An 18,042-nucleotide genomic window follows, 5' to 3' on the forward strand; every position below is an offset into this window, starting at 1 on the left:
TGGGAAGGGGCAAAGCTTTGTTGGCTCTAGGAAATTAATTTATCAAAAGATGATATGGGTGAGATGGGAATAATCTTTCATTTCCTGGACTCCTTTTCTTGAATTTTTGATTTGCAACAGGGACAGGAATATTCAGAAAACACAAAATATTATTCAACATCACATCTGAAATTTATTAAAGCAAAAAAAAATCAAACTAGGTGTGAAGTTTAATTCGATGAGTGAAGTTACAATTTTATTTTATAATACCAAAACTTGGTGTTCTGGGCTTCCTGATGATTGATTTTCTGCATCTCTAATTTCTAGCTTCCATTCAGAAGGAATGCATTTTGTGTATTGTGTAGGTCTTGATCCACTCCCATCTCTTACCAGCTGGAAAAAGCCATCTCTGCTTGAAACTGCGATTCATTATGTCCATACTTCCAGCATTCTCCCTTTCTTTCTCTTCCCTGTGCACAGGGATGTGGTCTAATATTCCCTGAGCACACCCAAGGTAGAGGTGTCTTTGCCCTATTTGTTTGTTCATTCCTCCTTCTTCTCATCTCCTCGTGCTCTTTGTTCCTGACCCTGCTCACTCTCACTGAGCCGCAGGCTGTGGTCTCCCACAACCCCTTCATTCCCAGTGATCCAAGAGCATCCTCCACTAGGAAATTGGACTGAGCAAGACTCTGATTTCTGGGGTAGTTGCTCCCATCAGTGCTGGGACCATTCCCCATTCAGTGTCACACTGACATGGAATGTCCTGTCACTGACATGGAATGTTCTATCGCTGACATGGAATGTTCTATCACTGACATGGAATGTCCTGTCACTGATGTGGAATGTCATGTCACTGATGTGATCCCACAGTGCCTCCAGCAGTTTGCAGCTGCCTTTTGTGTGTCCTTCTGTACAACCTGCCCTCAGCCAGCAGCTCCTGGGAGCTGTGCTCATGAGGGGGCTCTTCTTTCCTTCCCTCTCCCTCTCTCTCTCTTAAAGGGCTCCTGGCTCTGAGGATCTCTGAGCATGGGAGGGTCCTGGGTTGTTCAGCCTGGTGAAGAGGAGGATCAGGGGAACCTTCTCACCCTCTACAACTCCCTGCCAGGAGGGTGTGGCCAGGTGGGCTCAGGCTCTTCTGCCAGGTAACAAGTAAAAAGGACAAGAGGGAACAGCCTCAAGTTGTGCCAAGGGAGGTTCGGGTTGGATATTTAAAAAAAAGGTCTTCACTGAAAAAGTGATTAAAGTTTGGCAGAGGCTGCCCAGGCAGTGGTGGAGGCAGCACCTCTGGAGGTGTTCAAACAACCTGTGGACGTGGCACCTGGTGCTCTGCTCTGCTGGGCACGCTGGGAGTCAGTCGAAGGTTGGGCTTGATGATCTTGGAGGTCTTTTCCAGCCCTGGGGATTCTGTGGTGCCAGGAGAAGCTCCCAGAAGACTGAGAGGCAGAAATGAGAATTGCTGCAAGCGCCAGCCTGATCAGCACCTGCTTCAGCCCCTGCCTGGAGCCCTCACTGCATTGTCCCAGGTCACTGTTATCCCTGAGGGCACTTAAATAACCACTGGAAGCTGGGCACGGGCATCTACAGCTCCCAGGTAAGAATTCCAGCCCTGGCAGGTCTCTTCTCACAGGTACAAATTCCCTGAAGGACTCCCGAGCAGGGGTCACACAGCCTGGGAATTTGTCACTGCCACCCACTCCAGCCACGCTCACAGCAAGTGAGGATCACATAATTACCATCATTATTAATGACTCACCTCAGCAGATGGGGAGCAACACCACGAGCCAGCATTAAAGCTGCCAGGATTGGAAATTCAAAGTAGCAGGGAAGTGACCAGCTAAACCCAAGGGAAAACATAACACAGGTGAGAGCTGAGGGTGCTGCTGGAAAGGGAATAAAACCACATCCTTCAAATCTGCTATTAAGTAAGAAAAAACCCACATACTGCTGTAGTCTGTGTAAAGGAGACAATGAGAGACATAAATGCTGAATAAACAGCAGGTGTGGAAAGTAAATTTCTGCAAGATGAAAACAGGGAGAGAAGAGGAAAAATTTCATTAGAAATTCATCTGGTTTTAAATAATTACTGTGAGGTTGAACAAGGCTTGGGGCAACCTGGGATGGTGGAAGGTGTCCCTGCCCATGGCAGACGTGGAACTGGATGAGCTTTAAAGTTCCTTCCAACCCAAACCATCCTGGGATTCTATGAAATAAAAGGAAAAATTATCTTCTCTGCTGGTATCTAATGCACCAGTGCAGTGGCCTCCTGCAGCAGATCTTGGGATGCAGAAGAAAAGGAGAAGGTGACAATACAGGACAAACCCCCAAGCCTACTTACAGATTTCAGGTTAAATTTCCTTTCAGTACTTTTGTGATAGCAAGAAAAAATGCAGCAATGCTTTGTTTCTAGATAATTAAGGAAAATATAAGTGGATACATATGCATAAACTTGGTCTAGTGAAATAACAGTGTATTAGAAGTAAAAAAAATGCTTCAAAATATGCAAGTCTTGTCTCTTGCATTGGAACCCTCTTGACAGGGCACTGGACAGAAGGTTTGGTCAGAGCTGAACTTCCATTTCTGCTGAAGAACCTCTGAGGAGGTTCTTGGACACAAAGAAATGTCCAAAGAGGAGTCCCAGAAGGGCTGGAATTGTAATTCACGGATCTAAACCCGGTGTCTAATTAGTCTCCAACAGAATAGAAGCTACTCAGGGCCACAGAGGTGGCAAAGGTTGAGTGATACAAATTTTCCTGCTGAAAAGAATAAATCCATCAGAGAAAACCTCCACAGTGTGACCAAAAATGTGGCAAAGGAGGGCCAGCTGATGAGGTGTTTGTTGAAAACAGCTCTGCCTGGTGGGTGCTGGCAGGTTCTAAACCAGTATTAGCACTCACTGAAGTGCTCTTGAAATCATATTATGAATAATTATATGACAATAGCAGCTTTAGTGGGACTTCAGAAAGCGAGTATTATGTTAAAAATGAGGAAGAGAATGAGAGAACAAGAGAGAAGGTATCATTGGACCACTGTGTAAAAGCACAGGGGCATAAAAGAAGCAAAAATAATGAATAGAGAACAGGAACGAATATGATTTCAAGAATAAAGTTTAATCTCCTTCATTCTGCAAATGGATGCATTAAATAAACTGAGATTTTTCTGCTTGGGAAGGTTATAAAGAAGACTGTGATGAAACCATTAGAAAAATCTCAAACAGCAGGGGAAAGGGACCTGTTTCTCATTGTTTCTTAGAATGTAAAAAATAGAAAACTTCCAATGAAACTATGACATCCATGGTCTAGAACCAATAAAAAGGAAATAAGGTGAATATCTTCTGGATTTCATTTGCACAGGTGCCTCAGGTACCAACAGTGCACCAAGGACAACGTAATGATTGGAGAAATTCGTGGAAGAAAAGTTCCCTGAGGATTATTTAACACAAAACCACAAAAAATTGTGGGTCAGCAAGTCCTTCGTTCAGAAATTTGCAGGAAAAAAAAAAGAAAAGGAAACACATTCCCTGAAAGATTTAATGTGTTTTAATTTTCCCTTTTTCTTTCCTCCAGCACACTGCAGGAGACAGTCAGTGGGTGGGAGGCCATGCCTGTCCTATCTTATTATTCCTATTACTACCCTAATATAATATAACATGACATAGCATAATATAGTATAATATAATATAGAAATACCCCCAGTAATTTCTTTACCATTTCTCATACTTTGGGACCACTTACTTTCCATAAGGATTCTGGTGTCCTTTGGTTTTTTAGTCAATAAACAACCTACAATAATTACAATAATTGCACTAATAATTACCACTACGATACTAATCAATTAATTATAACAATTACATAATGATTAAAGCAATAATAATTACAATTTACAATGAATAACCTCACCTTTGGAATTAGACAATCCTTTGGGCTCCTGTGCAGCTGCCAGCAGCAGGATGCAGCTGTGCTGTGATCCCAGCATTCCCAATCATTCCTGACAGCTGCAGTCTGACTGACAGGAGACCATTTCCACGGGAATATTTAAATTTATTTTTGCTGGTAACATTCTGGTCAGATGCCTTGCAAGTCATGTTCTAGAGCACTCAGCACCTCTGTTTATTGAAAAGTTCTCCATGAGAACTGCTGAATTATTTGCTATATTCCTCCACTTTTTGTCTTTAAAATAGTCCCTTTGTGCCCCAAATAACAGTTTATTGTCATTTCTAATGACATTTTTTTCTGACAATGCTTTGTTGCTCCCCCTTCCTCAGCAGGACAGGGGAGAAAATGAGGTGAGAAAGCTCCTGGCTTGAGCTGAAGACAGGTTTTGAGTAGAACATTTTCCAGTTCTAGATCAGATTTTTTTCCAAGTGTGTAGAGTGGATGGAAGGGCCATTATGGAAGTTCTGTCCCATGAAAGTCCTCCAAACAGGGCAAACGGACCAAAATGTTTACAGCAAAGTTAATTAAAATTAATCACAATTGGCTGTGGCCCAAAGTGTTGTGCTATTGGAAAAAAAAATTCATATTAAAGTGATGAGGAAAACATGCAGAATTTTATTTCACCCTCTTCATTTCATGTGCACAAGGGGCAGTTTTTTCTGGCCACGTCAGAATTTATCAGATATCAGTCAGAATAATCAATTAAATTGAATTGTTGCTGTAGGTACCAAAAACTGCAGACTGAGACATTCTGGCAGCAATTCCTGTTATTTTGGTGCAGCTCTTTTTCCCAGGATCCCAGTCCTTCTCCCACTCCCTCTGCCTTCAGCTCAACCCAGGAGCTTTGTCATCTTATTTTCTCCCCCAGCCTGTTGAGAAAGGGGGAAAGGCAAAGAATTGTCAGAAAAAAACAGAATTAGAAGTAGCAATATAGCTGTTATTTATTTTTCATATATTTATATTTAAGTATTTATTATATAAATTTATAAATTGCACAAATTTATACAATTATATACATCTATAAAATGTAACTATTTATATATTCTTCATATATTTTATTATATACATTTATTAGTTTATATATATTTATAACTTTAATAAAGGGACTATTTTTTTTTAGAAAATATGGAAGAATATAACAATTAATTCACCAGTTTTCATGGAGACCTTTTCAATATAAAGATGTATTGAGTGCTCTAGAACACGATTTGAAACCCATCTCACCACAGTGTTATCAACAAAAATAAATTTAAATATTCCCTTTTAAATATTCTCCTTCAGAGGGACCAACTCAGCACAGGCAAAAAAGTAAATCAACCCCTAAACGTTCCTCAGTTTGCAATATTGAGATTTGCAGGACTCATTCAACAAATTAAAACCTAATTTAAGTCTCTCACATTAATGAACCTGTAGGCTTGGCATACATGCAATGTACAGGCTGGATTCAAGAGCAAAATTGTTTATCTACCATTTTATATTTTTGGTCTTATCTAAATTTTTGGCAGAACAAAAAATTGTCTGTCTCTTAGTCCCACGTGTGTCCACATGAGAAAGGAGCAGTGACCATCAAAACCCTGAATAAGTAGTTAATTAATTCCAATTTTGAAGGTAGTTGCAAGTCTGTGAGAGCATGAGGTATAAGGAATCTACCCACCAACATAGTGATAAAAAGGGTCATTTTTTCCTAAAAGAAATTCAGATTTTGTGTATTTTTCTAGTAATTTTTTGCTGAAAGAAATTCAGATTTTGTAGATTTTTTTTTTTTTTTTTGTGCTGGTTCAGTGTAGATTTTTCTTGTGGAGTTCATAGTTGATTTAAGACAGTGGGTGAAGTTCAACCAGTCAATGGCTCACTGAGTATATATTGAAATTGGGAGGATTTGTTTGGGTTTTAGACACTTCCAGACATTGTGTTTTACTCTTCATAACTAGAGTAATATTTTTAATGAGATTGTCAGCTCTGTGATTTCCTCCAGCCTTTTTCATACACTGGAGGTCATTTATTCAGTATTTAACTTTATACTGTGTAATTTTCTACTCTTTAACTCCTGTCTTTTGGGGACAAGACGTTTTTCAAGGTAGATTTTTGAAAGAGTTTAAATGGGTTTTTTTTAGTTCTTTTTTTTTCGAGTAATTTGGAAATATTTTCAGCTGGAGTTTGCCACAAGTAAATCCTCGTAGCCCGTGTGAGAGTCCTTCCACAGAGGCTGCCTAGAGCACACTGACATTTCATGGGTGAGGATTGTCTGCTGGATTTGGGCATTTTTTTCTGTTCCTGACATATGTCAAATAAAATCAGAAGTTCTGCCTTTACAACTATTCTTGGACAAACAAAACAAAACCAAACCAAACCCCTCCCAGGTTTCCCGTTTCCAGTTCTTCAGATTTTGTAGGTACATTCTGCACTTTTTTTTTTTTGACAGCTTAAGCCTCATTTATTTTTTTTTTTTTTACATTCTAGCATTTTCTGGAGTCCAGTGCTGCAATTCCAGTGCCACATAACATCTGTGTGAGCCCTCGAATGTTAAAAAAATTAACTTTAGGTTAAGAATTCCACCTGATTTCTTTAAGTAATTCCTGATGAATTTAATAAGATTTTTTTTTTTTGCCAGCAGCATTGGGCTCCTTGCATTTGGTTTATCACTCTTTAGGCCAAATTTGTGTTGTTAGTAAGGACTCAATAAGGCAGCTGGGCCCAAATGAAGTACTACTAAAGTCAAGTCCAGACTTCATGTGCTTCCAACCCCAGAATTAGGATCTCTCCCCTGATTTAATGTGTTTTTCTTTCAGGCTGGCCTCACTCAACATCTCTGTAACAGCACTGAGTTACCCATGGGTTTTAAACATCTGACCAGTTGTGTCTAAGCTGTGAACAAGGAAACTTCTGTATTTTAACCCTTCCAGTCTGCACAGCAACCCCAAACACTGCACATCATGTTTGCCTTTGAGGTTGAATGGGTTCAGATATGACACTAATTTAAGGTTTATTCCCATCTTGGTTAAATTGTTCATAACTCAGCCTTTTATTAACCTGCAGAAACTATCAACACCTTCAGATTTTGTAGCATTTGCTGTGACATTGTGATTGCTGCATCTGATAGATCAGATTATATTTAACTAACTCTGTGATGAAGATATTAATGAATATCTCTATTGCTGTCTCCCCCAGACAATTCTATGGTATTATTACAGTGCAACATCATCTGTTTTGCTGATCTGCTTTCTTGGATTTCAACTGAAGAAGAAATACATGAGCTAATCCATTTTTCTTTATTTCATTGCACTTTTTGTAAATCACTCTTTTGTTCTTCTGAGAAAATCTTTAATCCAGGAATAAGTTCAACAAAAAATTTTACCTTTGTTTACTCAAGTGCTGCTGAAAAAAATACTGTAAACTATAAAACTTATTATTTAGTACAGATACAGGTGATGAAACTATAAAACTTATTATTTAGTACAGATACAGGTGATGCCTTGTGATCCTTTCCTTTTTATTTCATTGGAAATGTAAATTCAGGTGGATTTTGTCACATTGCTGAACTTACTGAGTTATGAATCAAAGGGACACCTTCATTTTACAGTATTGTTCAGGATCTACCTAAACATAGAAAACCACAAATGTCCCCAGGAAAAGCAGGATCCAGTCCTCAAAAGGAACACTTTGGAGTCTTCCACAGTGACTTTCCCAGCGGAGATTAATCCTGAGTGGCTGCACAGAAGGACTGCTGAAGTCTCCAGCCTGAAAAAGAAACCCTTCCCTTCTCTCAGGGCAGGCAGGCATGATTTTTGGTGGCCACATCAGCCTTGCAGGAGTGCTCTTGGCTCTTCCAAAGTGGGACAAACCTGTGACCAGTGGCTCTCTCTGCGTGGGAATGTTTCAGTTGATTTCTTTAGGCTTTATTTAGGGAGCTGGTCCCCAGGGCAGAGCTGTGTTGCCCCGCAGTGTCCCTCTCCTCCCTGCTAAAAGACATGCCAGGTGATGCCAGGAAGGCCTAATACTTCCTGGGGGAACTGAGTTTGTTCTGCACAATTCCTTAAAGGATTCCTCGCCCTCAGGAAAAGGCCAGGCTTGTGCAAAGCACTTGGCTGATCTTCCTTCAGGTCATGATCTTCTGAGCCTCATGGACACACGGCCAAAGAGCAGGGGCTGGGGCAGACAACTGCTTTTTTCTATCAAGCCTCCATCCTTCCCTTGATATCCCATACGGAACCATGGAATCCAGAATCCAGTCCCTTGTGTTGGAAGGACCTTAAAGCTCATCCCACCCCCTGCCCTGGGCAGGGACACCTTCCACCAGCCCAGGTTGCTCCAAGCCCCGTCCAACCTGGCCTTGGACACTTCCAGGGATCCAGGGGCAGCCACAGCTTCCCTGGGCAACCTGGGCCAGGGCCTCCCCACCCTCCCAGCCAAAAATTCCTTCCCAATATCCCATCTATCCCTGCCCTCTGGCAGTTTAAAGCCATTCCCCCTTGTCCTATCCCATAAGACTGTGGCTGGTATTTTTGAAGGGCCAGGTGTTATTTGTAGTGGTCTGTGCAAAGTACTGCAGATGACATGGATGAGAATCATAATATTTCTTTACAGCCACATGATCTACCAACTCTGTCTTGTATCATAATGGCTCTGAAAAAGGTTACCTTGTGAGGTGTCCTTTTTAGGATACATCACATCCATGTGAGATTAATTTTGGTGGTAAAACAGCAGAAACAATATGATTATTAAGCATGAAAGACATGGAGTCTTAATTTCCAGATAGAACTTTTCCTGGTTTTATTTTCTGGTGCACAATTCCTTCCTGCCTGTTTAACTGTGACAGAAAAACCCTGATAGGTGTGTGGGGTTTTTTAATTTATTTACTGGTGTAAATTAACAATATATTATATTCACATCATCATTCTAGGAAAAAAGAAAAAAGGACCTTTTTTTGCTAAACAGAGGTACTTTTTATTAATTTTTGTTTTTAATTTATTTTTCTTGTGTGTGGGGGGGAAAGTTTTAAATTAACCACCAGCCAGAAAAGCCCATAGGAGCTCAGCATATATTACTAATCTACTGGTTTCTAAGAATTGTATTTTGTAGGCAATTTGTTGAGAGGCCTTTGAGGATTTTGTTATTTATAAGAATGTTACATTCATTTATATTTTATGGAGACATAAAAAAAAAATAAATCTTATTCCCAATTGTCAAAAAGAAAAAAAAAAATATATAAACCAAACAACTCACCCACTCCCACTCCTCCAGGCAACTTATGGTAATAGTATCTTGTGTATTCCTTAATTTTAATAGAAATCTATTGAAAACTGTTTGGTTTGCAACTTCAAAGATGATATTCCAACACTATTAAATTTACAAAGATCATGGTAGTTTATTAATTTTTATGGGACAGAGGGTTTGCTTCATTTTTTTCTCTGTTTTTCTTTACATTTTGGTTTATAGAAGAGGCTGCCACCAGACTTCTGCACTTTGAGCTTTGCTATCAGTATGTGATGTTCCTCATATTCATATATACGTGCTAGGAAGAGCTCTTCTAAACAGAATGATATGAAATAATCACAGGAAAAATAGTGTTTCCTCGCCCCCTCCTCTTTTTTTTTTTTTTAATTCCCTTTTTAAAATTTAGAAAGCCAATGGGATAATAAAGACATACAGAAAATAATTTAAAAATATCAGATTGTGTCAAAAGAACTTTCAGATGGGCTGTAAATTTTATTTACCCTCTTCTCAAACCAACCACTGAAAGAGAAGTTTAATCATAAATTAGTAGTGTTGATCCCTTACAGTCTGGGGGGATCTCTGAAGTCAAAACTATTCATGAGCAGTCTGTGGAACTCCTATTTCAAAACTTTTTTTTTCAGGATTTTATATTGTTACCAAAAAAAAAAACCCCAAAAAAACCAACCAAACAAAAAAAATAGACACAAATGGATATGAAGTGGACACTGTTTGATTCTTGCTGACTCTTTATTTTTATGGTTATTGTTGTCCTGATATTGATTTTTTTACCTGTATCATGTGCACATTAAAATAACTGATGAAGCAATAAAATGTGTTTATCATATAGAGCAGAAAGGGAAATTTGAGCTCCTACAAAGGGGGTGGGAGGATATTAAATTCTCTAGGAAGCTGGAATTGCTCTCCCACTCTTGTTGCGTGTGCTGCTAATTATCAGGGGATATTAAATCTTGGTGTCCATCAGATTTTCACATCAGTCCCCCCCCACCTTTAAAAAGCCATGAGATTCATCACAGCACTTTTAAAAAGCACTCTACCACAGCTTTTTGTTGGAATTCACCAGTAACTTTGCTCTCAAATTAAAATATTTAATTTTAAATACCTCACCCCGGGTGGAGGACACCGATTATGGCTTTTCTTCCCTGGGTTTCCCATTTGCCTAAGAAAGGACAGGAAACAGAAGTGCTGAAAAGTAGGAAATTTGATTCTTCCTTGAGAATTGATTATTTTTCCTGCACTGACTGATACTGGACTCATTTGGAAGAGACAGTTTAGGCCTTTCAAGTCCCAGTAAAACCCCTGGCAGGGAGGTGTGTTTTCCAGGATTCCCAGGAGCAGGTTTTCTGGCACTGCTTCACCCTTTTCTCACCCAAAAAAAAAAAAAAAGTACAGCTAGAAAATGAGAGAAAACTTACAAATTGAGGGGTTTTTTGGGACTGTAGAGTGATAACACAATAAAGATGTCCAGTGGGGATCTAAATGGGGATTTTTCTGCTTTATTTTCTCACCGACATGGAAGGAACTGTTTGAATTACAGGGACTTCTCCAGTCATAGGCTGGAGACAAAATTAATTCTATAAAACCAGTAAATAATTCTCCTGAGAGACATATATCTGCTATTTTTTGATGAACACAGTTTCCACCTGTGGAAGCCACTGGGCAAAGCCTGTTTCTTGACTTGACTGCTCACATTTATTTTACCATTACTGGTATTTACAAGTCCATCCCTGATATTATTTTTGTTCTGTCAGTAAAAAAAAAAAGGGACTAAAGGAGACTGAAAGACAAACGAAGTTGACAAACTCTGCCCGGGGAGATACAGAGCTGGGTAATCAAACACTGGGTGGGGGTTAAGTGTTTTTGAACTTTTCAGTCTAATAATGGGAGTCAAACTGCTGCTTTTGTCTGGATGCTGTTGTGCACATCATAAAAACCTGTCAGCAGTATCATCTGCATGTTGGAGTGCTGGAGCAGGGCTGTCCAGCTTCATAACTCACTCTTATTAACTTAGTTCAATCACACTAATATACTGTGAAAACGGCAAAGGAAATCAAGCCCTTTTTTTTTTTTCAATTAGAAAACTGATGCCTAATCAAGAGTGCAGGGCAGGAGCCCTTCATTGATCAGGACTGGCTGAGGAAACAATTACTCCTCTCCCAGGCAAGGGGTCATTGCACAGAAAGGACTGATGGGCAACAAATACAGGGCAACTAAAACTCTAATTGGCAAACGGCTCCACTCCGGGAGGTTGTTTAACGCCGTAAATGACTTTGGGAAAATAATTCCCTGGGGTGGAAGCAGAGAAGGACAGTGATGGAGGATGACAGCGACTCACACACACACTTTGTCAGGTCACTGTCACACTTACAGGCTGCTGGGTGAGGAGGATGCAGCTGCCACAGCCCTGCTGGGGAGGGGAAATTCCGTGGGGTGAAGTGCAAGAGGGTGAGGTCACCGTCCTCTACTTACTTCTACTCAGCGACCAAAAAATACATTCACTCTTTCCTGCCAGAAGTTTGCTTTGAAACTTTTTTAAAATGTCAGATTAAAAAAGGAAAAAGGTTTACAATCGTTTCTTTGTTTGCCACGGCAAAGTACCCAGTGCGGCTGGACAACACGTTGGTGTTTGCTCAGAGGTTTGGACTCGATGATCTCGGAGGTCTTTTCCAACCTTAAGGATTCTGTGATTCTAACGTTCTTTCCACGGTGTCTGGGCTAAAAAAGTATTTCTGAAAGAAGAGCAGTGGTGGACTTCAAAAGCTTATTCATCTTTCCACAGCTCCTGAATTTCTCGGTTTAATTTTAGAAAAGTATTGGCAGATAATTTGGAGGTGGACAAATTCAAAACTTGACACCAGAGGATCGTATTCAGAGTTTAAAAGTTTTCCTGTATGAGTTGAATAAATCATAAACCGTGCTCCCAGTCAAATTTTGGGGCTCATCTAACTTTTCTAAGCTGAGTCTAGTAGTGCCAACCATATCCCAGACAGCTAGCTAGAAAATGGGACGAAACTCCCTATGAACTGGACTGAGTGCATTGATCTAAATACACTTTTAAATTAGAATGAGTGAAACACAACATAAAACCATACAAAAGCATAAACAGAGTGTTATTTCTCATCGTTTCCCAAATTAAGCTGCCCTTTATTAGAAAACAAATAGAATTAGCTGTATTTTCTGGAGCTCCCCTCCCTAAGTGGATTTACTGCGAAGTTCAGCTGGGAGGTGGATGGAAAAGGCACAAATGTTATAAAGTGATCTTTCTGGTAACTGCATCTCCCCTGAACTTTGACTCCCAAATGATACGGAGAAACAACCAGCTGAAAAGAAACAAACACCACAATTACATTTTCATTGGAGCATTTAGCCAGCTATTACAGATGGGCAGATGACTCCACTTTAGGCACAAATCTGATTTCCACGAGAAGACTGATTATGATTCAATTAACCCTGACACAGCCGTAAAGGTCCCTTTCCCCCCATAAATCAAAGCAGATATAGTAGATAATTTTGTTATTATCATGGAGATAGAGATACATTATGTTATTATCAATGCTACAATGGGAAAAAGCAGAAAGGTTTGAGGACCAGAGTGGTGGTTCATCCTGTGAACACCTTGACATTATATTTTTTATTATAGCATTTATATATAATATATACTATGGTATACATCTAATATATATCTAATTTATATCATATATATAATTTGATATGTATTTAATCTATATAAGTTACGTTATTAATTTTAAGGAACATTGTCTCATTTTTCTCTGTCCAGTAAACTTAAAACACGTAAAAAGCCAGAAAACAAAATTTTCATTTGTGGTTTAACTAACCAAAAAAAAAAAAAATAATTAAAAAAAAATAATAAAAAAAATCCACCCCAAATGCAAATTTTCAGGAGCCTGACAAATAAAGCACTTCTGAAAAATCCACTCTGGCTTAGAAGGCTTGTGCCTTTTCGTTTGGCTCCAATTGAACTTCCCCCTCATTAAACAATAATCTTCATGGTGAATTGAATAAAGATGAAAAAAGGAAGATTCTGAAAAGAATGCATAAGTAATTCTGGTTGCTTAGCTGTGGCAATGAATTCGTGTTTGTTTTGCCACTGAAGGGTGAATGCAACCCTTTGAGCAAATGGGAATTCATTATTCCAGCGGCTGAGAAATGATCCACTTAAAGAACCTAATTGGTTCTACAACAGTGATTCCTTTCAAAGCAGCGTTTCCGGAAGGCACAACAAAAAGAAGCAGCTCTTTGACTACTCCAGGGGCTGCGGGGGACATTTGCCTTCCCATGTTCCAGCTTTAAAAAGAAAATGTCACACGTAGCCAGGACAAAAGGAACAAAGAACCAGTGTCTTAAAAGGTACAGAAACGGAGCAGGTCCTGCTCCATTTCTGTACCTTTTAAGACACTGGTTCTTTCTTGAGCTGTGAAGCTGAATTTCAATAAATACTAGTGCTTGCTCATGACACTTGAACTGTCAGCGAGGAAAAAAAAATGCTTTACTGACCGGTTTCAACTCCTTTCAAGAGTGCTCATTAGTAGCCAAAAGCTGCTCAAATATTTTACCATGCACATGCAAAGTAAATTATAATTATTTACCAGTAAGTGTTATAGAATAAGTGAATTAATATGCCCAGTCTGCTGAAGCAAATAGAATACCGTGATTTATTTTTAACCTAATCAATTAGAATATGCAAAAAGGAAACTCAGATGCACAGGTAGATACAGACAGTTCTCATTTACATCTCAATAGTTACGTGGGGAGAATAACAAGTTTGGAATGATTGTTGTGTTTGAAGGCAGGATGTTAAACAAGAGGTTTTCTGGAGCCAAGGTGTGGGGCAGAAACAAATGTGATTGGGGTTAAAGGGTTTGAAATGAGCTTCAAAACCGGCCCCACAGAGCAACAAATTTGCATCCGAACCCAAATCTCAGGGAAAACTTCCAGTTCTGTGCAGGCTTGAGAAGCGACTTAATGCTATTTTTAGAACTGGAGTGAGAGCTACAAAAAGAGCCAATGCATTATTTCATGGATTCACAGAGTCATGAAGGTCAGAAAGGATTTCCCAGCCCATGGATCCCCCCTGTGCCCGATGCCCACCTTGTCCCCCAGCCCAGAGCACTGAGTGCCACGGCCAGGCCTTCCTGGGACACCTCCAGGGCTGGGCACTCCAAACCTCCCTGGGCAGCCCCTGCCAAGGCCTGACCACCCTTTCCAGCAGGAAATTCCTCCTGAGGTCCAACCTGAACCTTCTTTGATGCAGTTTGAGACCGTTTCCTCTGGTGCTGCCTATTTACACATCATTTTCAATGTGCGTCCACTCCCCTATGAATCAAACTGATATTAAAGACTCAGACTGAAACACAAATCTCTCCATCCCTGTTATCCAAGGGATGTGTCAGCACGGCTGTAACACCTCCAAAGCAAAAGGAATCATTTCTGTTCTCACAATGTCCCTCACTTTTGGGCAAGAGCAAGATGCCATTTATGTTCTCTCTCTCACACACACACACGTGTATGACACACCAACAAGGCCCTGCTCAACTGGTTTAGTTTAGACCAGCACCACAGCCCCAGAAGGGTTTGGGACACTTGTAAATGTGCCAAGCCCTGGCTGGTGGCTCCATCGTTTCACACAGGGCTCACACCTCCAGTACAAACATCCAAACAGTTTCACAGGCCCACAGGTGTGTTACTTCCACCCCTCCCAGGAGCCATTTTATTCAAGAATTCTTACTTTCTACATCAGCTTGTCAACATGGCTTTGCTCATCCCACAACTGATCCAACCTCTTTAACTTTTCCATATTTAAATCCAATTATTAGTTGCTTCCGCAGCTTCTCCTACCCTGTAGTGTTCTTCCTGAACGTCTTAGAAAATAAGTGCAAGGTTTGTCCACTGCTGAGATGAGCTCCAAAATACAATAACTCAGCCAGTTAGAGATGGGCAGGTGTTATTAAGGTCTTATCTGAATGAGATCTTGGCAGTCCTTCATCAGCACTGGAACTTTTCAGTTTTAGGTTCCATCTGAAAACTGAAACCTTAAAGTTACACCAGGTCAAATGAGCTACTGAACATACAGTGATTATCATTTTCTTTAACTTTCCCTGGCTTCATTTTGAAGTAGTTCTGTGTCAATCCAATATTTTTGAGTAGTTAGAAGCAATCACACAGTCCCAGAATGGTTTGGGTTGAAAGGGAACATTAAAGACCATTTAGTTCCAACCCCAATTCCTTCTGTAGTAGAAGTGTTCCAAGTTTCATGACAGGCTGATGGATCTGTGCTTGGCTGACTTGTTCTGCACTTCTTACATTGCTTTACACTTGTTTGCTCTCCTTTCAACCAGAACTCACCTTAAATATGGTGAGGAGTTACATCTTCAGGGAAAGTGGTGTTTCAGCAGGCAGATGGATCTGGTTCTTTGAGGAAGGATATTGAAACAATGCTCCAACCCCACAAGAAGATGAACCCCTCTACATGTCTGTGTGTTCTAAATGAAGATCCAGCTGAAGTCCACTTCAGTTGGTACGTCAACCAAAGACAATTGTGACAACTATTTCCATCAGTACTTAAGGTTTTAAAAATATCCCCCTGAAGACACTGTCAGGTCCACGTTGCAGTTGAGTTATGACCATTGTCCAAGTTACTGTTCTTGTGCAGTCATACCCAGCCCCTCCCAAAGTGAAATGTTGTGCTCTATCCCCGGTGGTAGGAGTTTAAACTAAAATATTTTAATTACCAATCTCTGGCTAAAGGCTTTGTCATCAGTCTCCATGGCTGACCTGGTGCATAGTGCAGGAATCTCACTGGACCTGGGCATTGGACTAGACAAGAGTTCCCTGCTCTTTATAAATCACACATTAGTAAAGAAACACTGTTTATAGTTTTATTTCATAGAATCATAAAAAGGCCTCTGTTGGAAGGGACCTCCAGGGCCACCCCCTGCCATGGGCAGGGACACCTTCCACCAGCCCAGGTTGCTCCAAGCCCTGTCCAAGCTGGCCTTGGACACTTCCAGGGATCCAGGGGCAGCCACGGCTTCTCTGGGCAACCAGAGGCCTCACCACCCTCCCAGGGAAGAATTCCTTCCCAATATCCCATGTAACTCTGCCCTCTGTCAGTCTGAAGCCATTCCTCCTTGTCCTGTCCCTCCAGGCACCTGTAAATAGTCCCTCTCCATCTTTCTTGTCTCTCCTTCAGGTCCTGGACTCTGGACATAAGTTTGATGTTTGAAGCAGGAGTCTGATCTCGGGAGACCTGCCTTTAGTTTCAGATTTGTGTTGTATAAAATTAAATTGTCCCTTTCCAGTGTCCCTCAGTTCCCCCTCAGCATCCTGATGGCTGTGAACACCCCCAACTTTGACGGCCTGTTTGAGATGCCCACCCACTGGAAGCTCCACAAACACGCAGCACTCCCACTAATGCACTTTATTTACCGTGCATAACAAATGCTCCACAAAACTGCCAGCGGCTCACACTCATCCAGCTTTTAATTGGCACACAAAGCACAGTCCCAGCAGCCATTCATTAGGTGTAACAGTGGCTGCTGATGGCACAGTCCCTGTTGCTGGAGCTAATTTGGAGTAAACAATCCAGCCCAGGTCCCTCCCGGCCCCTCCATTAGCAGGGAGAAGTGAGGATGAGCTGTCCATCATGCACACCCAGGCAGCTGTGCACAATTAAGCTCTCAAACAAACTGCAGAGGAATCACATGGCAGTGCAAACACATTATGGTCTCATTAGCACACTTACTGCACCCAAATGGAATAAAGCTGCTCTGATTAGAAGGCTCTGATGCATTAAAAATCTTCTTTTTATTTAATACTCTTTCACAGAGTAATGAGCAACTGAACAAAGAAAATCACAGAAGGACACACTCAGCTTACCCTGCTGTTGGGAGCATCGAGTTTCCAAAAGGTGTATCCAGCTGTTACTGACCATTTTAAACACTTAAAAGACAAGCATTTTTCGAAAGGACAGAGCTCCTGGGGAGATTAGTTGAAACTCTTTAATTGGTTTTGCTCTATAAACATAAGAGATGATTTCTGTTTATATTTGCAGAAGATTTTGATTTACAAATGCTGGTTTGTGTGTTCCTCCTCAAGAGCCAGCACGTTTTCAGCCTCCATGGAAATAATCTTTCTGAAGTGAATGAGAGGTGCCAAATATTTCCTGAATTAGATACGAAAGAACCAGTTTTTATTCAACTGTTCCTGAAGGAAATTTCCATTTCCTTCAGAAAGAATCTAAACCCTTCAACCTAGCCATGCAAGATGGTGGACAAAACAATGGATTAAGGAAGTACAGGAATTGAGCTCTTCAGATGGAGGAAAGCAGAGTGACACAAGCAGGAAATAGAAAGATCCAGAATACCAGCTCTTAGAATAGCAGGTGGAAGACACTGCCTGAAAAAATAGGAAAAACTGTTGCATTTCCTGGAAGACACAATGGAACTTTTTTCCTTTTTAAGTGGTAAAACCAGAATTTCCTAAAATGTGACTGATCCCTGTCACCAGGTTATAATGGCCGAGAAACTCAGAAAGAATACCAAAATCACAAAACTTGTGGAATCCCAGACTGGTTTGGGCTGGAAGGGACCTTAAAGCTCATCCCATCCCACCCCCTGCCATGGGCAGGGACACCTTCCACTAGCCCAGGTTACTCCAAGCCCCGTCCAACCTGACCTTGGACACTTCCAGGGACGGGGAGAAATCCATAAATCAATCAAATCAATCAAATCAATCATAAAACACATGACTTGAAGGACTGGGGTGAGACTCTCAGCTTTAAGAAAGGAAGATAAACTATGGTTTGGTGTCACTCGGGTGGAGACTGGAGAGCATTTCCATCACCACAAGCGTCCCAGAAGTCCTCTGAGCTTCACAGGCT

The sequence above is a fragment of the Lepidothrix coronata genome, unplaced genomic scaffold (genome assembly GCF_001604755.1).
Source record: "Lepidothrix coronata isolate B3197 unplaced genomic scaffold, Lepidothrix_coronata-1.0 Scaffold228, whole genome shotgun sequence".
Taxonomy (NCBI): domain Eukaryota; kingdom Metazoa; phylum Chordata; class Aves; order Passeriformes; family Pipridae; genus Lepidothrix; species Lepidothrix coronata.